Here is an 8,514-nt window from a genome sequence, read left to right as displayed (position 1 = left end):
CGTAGAGCCCAACATGGGGCTTGAACTCATTACTCTGAGATCAAGATCTGAGCCGAGACCAAGAGTCCAACGCTCACCTGACTGAGCCTCCCAAGCGCCTCCCTCTTTCCATATTAAGATGGACCTGGGACTTTGGGTCTCAGCAACCTGCTCTACCCCCTTCCAGATGTCCCCATCAGTCTGTCACAGCAAAATTGGAACCTGCCACCACGGACTGTGACTTAGGACTGTTACTTCATTAAGGATCGGAAATTGGTGATTTTCTGATTCCAACTTTGATTCTGGAACTCTTCCATAGGGAAGAACTTTCTTTGTCCTCTGCTTGGCTCCCCTGGAAGGTGGTTCACACGGGAAAAGCAGACTAAATGCCTTCTCCTTTCCCTTTACCCAACAGTTCTTAGAAAAATAGGGCAGTGCTTTACCAACTTCCAAAGGGAATTTTAAAAGTCAGGTTTTTTTGTTGGTTTATTTTTTATTTTTTTATTTTATTAAGATTTTATTTATTTATTCATGAGAGACACACACACGCAGAGGCAGAGACACAGGAAGAGAGAGAAGCAGGCTCCATGCGGGTAGCCCCATACAGGATTCAATTCCAGGACCCTGGGATCACAACCTGAGTGGAAGGCAGACGCTCAGCCGCTGAGCCACCCAGGAGTCCCAGTTGTTGCTTTTTTTTTTAAATAGCCATATGACCTCATGAATTTCAGTGCATTTGATATTTTTCGATCAGTTGCATTCATTCTGTGTTTGAGGCTCAAGGTGTCCCATGCAGTAGGAAACCAGGCTGCTGTCAGGGCCCCACTCTGTCTAGAAGCTCTTGGGGGGGAAGAGTTTGCTCCATGTCACTCTCGTGGCTTCTGGTGGCCACAACATGCTCCACCTTCCATGGCAGTGACTGCATCACCAGGATGGCCACCTCAGCGGTCATGTGACTTCCCCCTCCCCACTTTTTTTTTTTTTCTTAGAGAGAGAGAGAGAGAGAGAGCAAGTGGGGCCAGGGGAGGGGCAGAGGGAGAGGTAGAGAGAGAATCTTAAGCAGACTCCATGCCCAGCACAGGGCCCAACACTGGACTCGATCCCACCACCCTGAGATCATGACCTGAGCCAAAACCAAGAGTTGGACACTTAACCGACTGAGCCACCTCGGTGCTCCTCAAAGACCCCTATTCTGAATAAGGTCAGGGGTTTCAGGGGTTTGTCGTGGACATATCTTTTAAGGGTCTACTCTTTAGCCCACCATAAACCCTAAGACAGAATTTGGTGCAGGGAAAATGCAGAGAACCTAGGATGGGTTACTTGGTCAGGCTGTGGCTAAAAGCAATGAAGATATGACTTGTCTTAGGGAACAGGACCAAAGAGGTCATCCAGCTAAGTAAGCTGTCCCCTGTGGTCCCCTGGAGTGCCAGGCCCTGTGGAAAGGCTCTGGAGGATGAAGGAAGGGCACCCCAAAGCAGTGAATGGCCGTTGTAAGTGACACTTCCACAGTGGCTTTTCAAGGAAGAAAATAAAAAAACGAAGATTCCTACACGCTAGTGCAAGATGCAGGCAGCTGGCCCAAGGCTGCTGTGGGCTAGAAACAGAGGTGTGCCCTGTGTCCTGGGAGGCAGGGAAGAGGCTAGCCCTCAACACTGGCCGTGGCCACCCCTGCCAGCCCAGAGGTTCCAGGGGAGCATGGGTGGGCCAGTTTGCAGTGGGATGCCCTAGCTGCCACCACTCCTGAGGCCCTTGGCCCCACTCTTCCCAATCAGGCCCCACTCCTGACACGAGAGACTTACGAGCTGGAAAACTCAGCTCTCGTCGAGCACCTCTGCTTTTCCTGCCTTTCAGCTACAGGCCCGACAGGCTCCCCAACTGTGTTTTCAAGCACGGCTCCAGCTCTGAGATGCGGCCTTGAGTGGGTGCTGGCCTGCCCCGCTGCCCAACGACTTTGTCTGGGGCATTCCCAGCCACCTGCATCCACCTCAGTGGTTCTAATAATTGCTCTCCTGTCACCAGCTGAGCATCTGAGCAACTGCACCCCCAGTACATGCTCTTCCATAGGTGTCACCGATGGAAGAGTGTCATCCCAGTTCACTACCAGAGAAAGTTCTGGCAATCCCCACCCTGTGCCAGTGACTCTCAGTACTCAGTGCCAGCAGTGGGTTCTTGTTGCCAGATGGCTGAGGCAAGCCAGTCCATAATAGAAGGCTCACTAGAGTTGGCTTCCTGGGACACCTCCAGATGCCAATACTGCGTGTGCAGGTGGGGAGCAAGGAAGCCCTGGGTGTTGGGGGAGCACAGCAGACATTAAGGTCTGTTTTGTTTGAAATGAAAGGAAGGTGGGGGTGGCTAGGAAGTTGTCAGGCCACTCCTGGCCCCGGGCTCAGGCTCGGAGATGCTATTGTGCCTCAGTGGCCATGGCGAAGCACAGCAGGGCCAGGCCGGGCTGGCACCTGTAGCTGCGGCCAAAGACCTGTCATGATGGCAACCACAAAGCAAATCAAGGATCTGGGGCCCCAGAAACTGAGCTGAGCGCGGTTCATGATGTCACGTGCTGCCTGGACAGGTTGGGCACTGAAAACTTTGATCTGTGTCTTGACCCTAGAGGGTGGAGAGAGAGGACATGTTGGGTCAGAGGCAGGAGAGAGAGAACCTGGGTCCTCAGAAACGCTGCACAACAGTTGCCTGGTGGGGCTTCAGTTAAAGAGTTCAGAGGAGGAGATCTCAGCTCTTCTGACGGACAGACCGTTACTGGGGACAGACCCCTGTTTGGGCAGCTATGGCCGAGGATGTGAACCTCAGAGCCAATAGCGGGGGCAGTGGGGCCTGGGAGGACCTGGGCCAGTGGGGCCAGCCTCTGAGCCTCAGTGATAGAAGTGGCAGGTGGCTGCTGGGGCTGGGCATCCCGCCTCTGCTGTCCCCTGGCCTGGCTGGCTGACTGACACCAGCAGCACCCCCTTGTAAACGCTGGGCCCGCCCCCACCCCCTCACCACCCCCAGGCCTGTCCCCAGTGTTGTGCTGAAGGCCATCCCACTGACTCTGCAGCCTCTGACCTTGGCGCTGTTGTGACTATTTCACAGATGAGAAGACTGAGTCTCAGAGTCTCAAATCTCTTGGCCAAGGGCACAGAACATGGCTGGGTGCGACTCTGGAAACTTCTTGTCTCTGAGGGAGACCAGCCCTTTGGGGATCAGCCCAAGTACTTGTGAAAAGCCAGAGAGGTGAGATCTTGGAGAGGGCGGTGGAGAGGGTGGTCTACCCTAGGGACTCCAAGCCTCAGGCTCCACAGCCTTCTCTTGCCCTGGCGGAGCCCGGCCTCCCCTGCCCAGTGGAAGCTGCCGTCCTGGACCATTGTCTTTCTCTGCTAGATGGAGCCAAGAGACCTGTGAAGGCCCATCCTGGCAGGTGGTGACCTTCGAGGTCACTCAGTCTCGGAGACCTCACCTAAGACTGGGACAGGCACCACATCCCACCAGGATGAAGAGCAGGAGTGTATGTTGGGGGTGGGTGGGGGCTCAGGATGTCTGCAGGGGGCTAAGCTCTGTCCAGAGATCCCCTGAAACCTCTCTAGGAAGCAAGTGGGCTTCCTGAGACCTCCCTCCCACAGCCCTCCTGTGTTAATCTTGGACCAGCACATCCTCCCACTGGGAACAAGGCACGAGCAGGGTGGATACTCAGGAATTGTTTTCTGAATGGATGGATGGGTGGGTAGATGGTTGATGAATGGCTGGGTAGTGGGTGGGAGGAGGGATAGATGGGTAGGTAGATAGAGGGATAGATGGGTAGGATGAATGGGTGCATGGTGAATGAGAGAGTGGGTGGGTAGATGGATGGTGAGTGAGTGGGTAGATGGTGAATGGATGCATGGGTGGGTGGGTGGAGAGTCGGTGGATGGTGGGTGGAGAGTGGGTGGATGGTTGGATGCATGGTGGGTGGGTGGGTGGGTGGATGGAGAGTGGGTGGATGGTTGGATGCATGGGTGAGTGGGTGGGTGGATGGAAGGGTGGAGGAATAGAGGGATGGTGGGAGGGTGGGTGGGTGGATGGATGGTGGGTAGATGGATGAAGGAATGAATTCATGCCAGGCACTGTGCTGGGTACTGGGAGGAGCATGAAGGAGGTGAGCCCACAGGCAAGGCCCAGAGGATCCCACAGTCCACCCACACCCAGGTTGATGTCTCCAAGCAAAGCATCGAAGGGGCACTGGGGATTCAGGAGATGGTCCCTGAGGGAAGAGATGTTTTTAGGAAGAACACGAGTCCTGGGTGGCCTGGAGACAGCTCAGAGGTGGGGTGGGGGTGGGACATGCAGGCCAAAATTGGAGAACCCTGAAGACTGGGGCTGGGGTTTGGGGGGCTGGCTAGGAGGGGCCACTAATTAGATCGAGAGGCTCTGATGGGGGCATGGGGCCTAGAAAATCATGCCCACGAGGCTGGCTGTGCTCAGAAGGCAGTGGGAGCCAAGGACACTTTTTGTTTGTCTTAAAGTATAATAACTTTATTGAGATACAATTCTGTATGACCACCCCCCCCCCATTTAAAGGGCACAGTGTAATAGCCTTAGTCTTCTCTCAGAGTCATGCAACCACCACCCCATCAATTCTAGAACATTGCCATCACCGCTCAAAGAGACCCTGGACCACAAGCAGTCACGGCGTTTCCCCCGTGTAGCCCCAGCCCCAGATGGCCCCTGACCAACTTCCACTCCCTCTGGATCTGTCTGCACAGTTACAGACTCAGGGCACTTCCTACACATGGAGTCATAAAATATGTGACCTTTGGTGTCTGGCTTTGTGCACTTAGCATGAGGTTCCAGAAGTTGGTCCATGTTGTAGTGGGTGTCAGAACCTCACCCCTTGGGACACCTGGGGAGCTCTGTTGGTGAAGTGTCTGCCTTCGGCTCGGGTCTCGGTCTCAGGGTCCTGAGATCGAGCCCCACATCAGGCTCCCTGCTCAGCGGGGCGTCTGCTTCTCCCAGTGCTCCTCCTACCACTCATGCTATCTCTCTCTTTCAAATAAATAAATAAAATCTTAAAAAAGAAAAAAAGGACTTCACTCCTTTTTCAGGGCTGGATAACATTCCACAGTGTGTAAGTGCCACGTGCGTTAGCTGTTCATCTGCCAATGGCCATGCAGAGTGTGTCTACCTCTTGGTGACTATCAGTGGTGCTGCTATGCACACGGGTATGTGAGTTTTTGTGTGGACACCACAGGGTGGGTTTTGAGGAGTCGGGAACGTGGGCAGCCTCACGGCTTGGAAGGGTCTCTCCCACTGAGGGGAATGTGGGGGGGTCTGCGGGGGTCAGGTGCGGAAGACAGACCGGAAAGATGTGGTCAAGCCTTGGGGAGGCGTGATGCCCAGCTCCTAGCACATGCACCGGAGCCCCGCTTTTGCGCTGAGTCTCCCAGGGATAGACAACACCTGCCCGGTTCCAAGATGATCAAGAGTCTCCCATCCCTGCATGCATTGACATGGTGGGGACCAGCCCCCCACCCTGGAGAACCCCCCACCCCGGGGGGCATCTCACGAAGCCCACTTCACAGGGGAGAAGACAAAAGACTCGACCCCTGCAGTGTCACCCTTGGGGGGGCATGGGGCTGGGCTCCACACAGACCCCCTCGCTCCCAATGAGGGGCAGCCACGAGCCATGCATGGTCTCGTCCTCTTCCCTGTGGCTCCTTCTGCCAGGAGCAGAACGTTCACTGGTGTCGCATTGTAATGGACTTAGGGTGGGGTGCTCAGTTTGGTTTTTGGCAAACCTGTAAGTATGTTTGGGTGAGTGAATCGACTTTCCCAACCATGGGCTTTCTGGGGACGGTGGGGTGTTGGAGCCAACATGTGTGGCAAAGGTCACGTACACCCTGGAGCTCGAAGACTTCCGCGTGCAAAAGTCTTCATACACTTTTGGGTTGATTGTGTGTCAAAGTGATAATATTTCAGATACATCTGGATTCAAGAAAATGTTTTATTTTTTATTTTATTTATTTATTTTTTATTTTTAAAAGATTTTATTTATTCATTCATGAGAGACACACACACAGAGAGACGCAGAGACACAGAGGGAGAAGCAGGCTCCATGCAGGGAGTCCGATGCGGGACTCGACCCCAGGTCTCCAGGATCACGCCCTGGCTGAAGGCGGCGCTAAACCGCTGAGCCACCCAGGGATCCCCTATTTTATTTTTTTAAAGATTTTATTTATTTATTCATAAGAGACAGGCACAGACATAGGCAGAGGGAGAAGCAGGGTCCCTGCAGGGAGCCCGATGTAGAACTTGATCCTGGATCCTGGGATCACACCCTAAGCTGAAGGCAGACACTCAACCTCTGAGCTACCTACAGGTCCCAAGAAAATGTTTTATTAAAAAAGATTCGACTTACGGCGAGCTGATACTCAAGTGTAGGAAGGCCTGAAGCTCTCACCGACACCAGCCCCAGCCCCAGCCCCAGGAGCCCTGACATTCTGCTGAGCAGGAGGAGCCGGACACAAGGGCTGTGCGTGCTGCTTCCGCTGAAACGAGATGCACGGCAGGGGCCAAGCCGTGGAGCTGGATGTAGATTAGTGGCTGCCAGGTCTGGGCTAGGCAGGGTACTGGCCGGGATGACAGCTGCTGGGCCCGGGCTGTCTTTGGGAATGCTCTAGGAATTGGAGCACTTGTGCTGTGGTCTACAGTGGGGTCTACACTGGGGGCTAGCAGCCACCTCCCCTTGGCTGTGCTTATTTCCCATGAGGTGGCAGGGCTGCAGGAGCTCCCAAGGGGCCCGGGACAGGGCTGCGTCCTGCTCAGGTGGCAGGGCAGCTTGGAACACCAGTAAGAGCTGGGGGACTTTGAACTGGGCTGGAGTGTCGCAGCCAAGCCTGCTGAGGGGCATGTTCAGAGGTGGCAGGCACCCCGAGGTCAGCCCTTAGGTGCCATAAGCCACCTGCTTGGGGCCCGGGTCTTTCCCCCAGTGACCTGGATGCCTCCTCCATCCTTCTTGGAGGCGGTATGTTGGTGCCCTGACCAGGCCTCCGGCAGAAATCCAGAATATCTCCAGATCCCTACTTCTTGGCTTCAGGCCTACAAATGAAGTAAGTCCTGGAGGCTCTTCTTCCTCCCTTAAAGCCCCAAGCAACGTGCCCCTGGAGCTCACAGCAACTTGGGGCGGTGGGAGGGGGAGCTCAAGCAAGATCCAGAAGAAACTGCCCTGAAACAGTCTTCAGGAGGTGCCACACACGACCAGCCACTTGGCAGTAAGATGGCAGAGATCAACTTGGGGTACTATCCATGGCATTTGACTTGATTTTGGTGGTTGAAACAATAAACAGTGACAAGTCTATATTTTGCCTTTCGAAGCATGATGTAAAAAAGCCCACACCCAACAACCCAGTGGGGCGTAATCTGAGTCCATGGCAGGCCAGATGGTCTTTTTCTACACCTATACTTTCCCAGGAAATGGTGACAGCTGAATTTGCATGATGTAGCTACAAATGGAATTTGCAAAATGTGTGTGTTCGTGTGCTTTGGACACAAGAATAACTCCTTCACCCAGTCATGTCGGGCAGAGTCAGAATATTCACTTCCCTTTCCTCCATGAATAAAACCTCCTGGAAGGAGGTTGTGGGAGTGATGGGTGGTGGAGAGGTGGAGGGACAGAAGGAGAGATGGATGGAGGGATGAGTGGAGGGATGGAGGGAGGGACAGAGGGATAATGCAAGGATGGAGGGATGGATGGAAGAAAGGAGAGAAGATAAAGGGATGGAGGGGGATGGAGGGAGGGATGGAAGGATGGAGGGAGGGATGGAAGGATGGAGAGAGGGATAAAGGGATGGAAGGAGGGATGAATGGAGGGATACAGGGAGGGATGGGAGGATGGGTAGACGGATGGAGAGAGGGAAGAAGGGATGGATGGATGGATGGATGGATGGAAGGTGGGCAGACTCCAGCTTCCAAAGAGGCCTCTTCCGGAGAAGTCTTGTATGTCCCTGGGCCCCTGCCTATGGAATAGGTCCCCTCAGCCTTGGTTCTGTTGAGGAGAGAGGCGGGGACCCTGCAGCAGCTCTGGGTGTTGGCTGGGAAATCAGGCTGAGAGCCCCTGTTGGGTTGCGTATGCCTCTCCACAGAGGCTGATGTGGAAAGGAGAGCTCTCGGGTGTGTGGACAGGCAGAGAGCCCTCCAGCTCTTCCCTTGCTGTTCCGTTGTCCCGGGAATAAGACTCCAGCAGAGGAGGAGGAGGATGCCTCCAGAGGAGCCCGGGAGGCTCTGTGAGTGCAGCTCTGTGAGTGCAGCTGCCTTGAGCTGCCACCCTGGAGCCATGAATCAACCAGAAGCCAAAACAAAGCCCTCAGCTGGAAGCACAGCAGGAGACAGATTCCCTACACGCATGAGGATTCAAACCCGGCATGTGGCTCAGCTCTGTGAAGCTTCACCTTCAAAGCAGATGTAATAAGAGTGCCCCCCTGCCAGGGCGTAGGTGCATGAGTGCAGGGCCTGCAGGCCCCTAAGCAGAGGCTGGACAGTCCTTCCCTGCATGAGTCATGTCCAGGGAGAGGA

Source organism: Vulpes vulpes, chromosome 2 (genome assembly GCF_048418805.1).
Source record: "Vulpes vulpes isolate BD-2025 chromosome 2, VulVul3, whole genome shotgun sequence".
Taxonomy (NCBI): Eukaryota; Metazoa; Chordata; class Mammalia; order Carnivora; family Canidae; genus Vulpes; species Vulpes vulpes.
Note: the sequence above shows the minus strand (reverse complement) of the source record.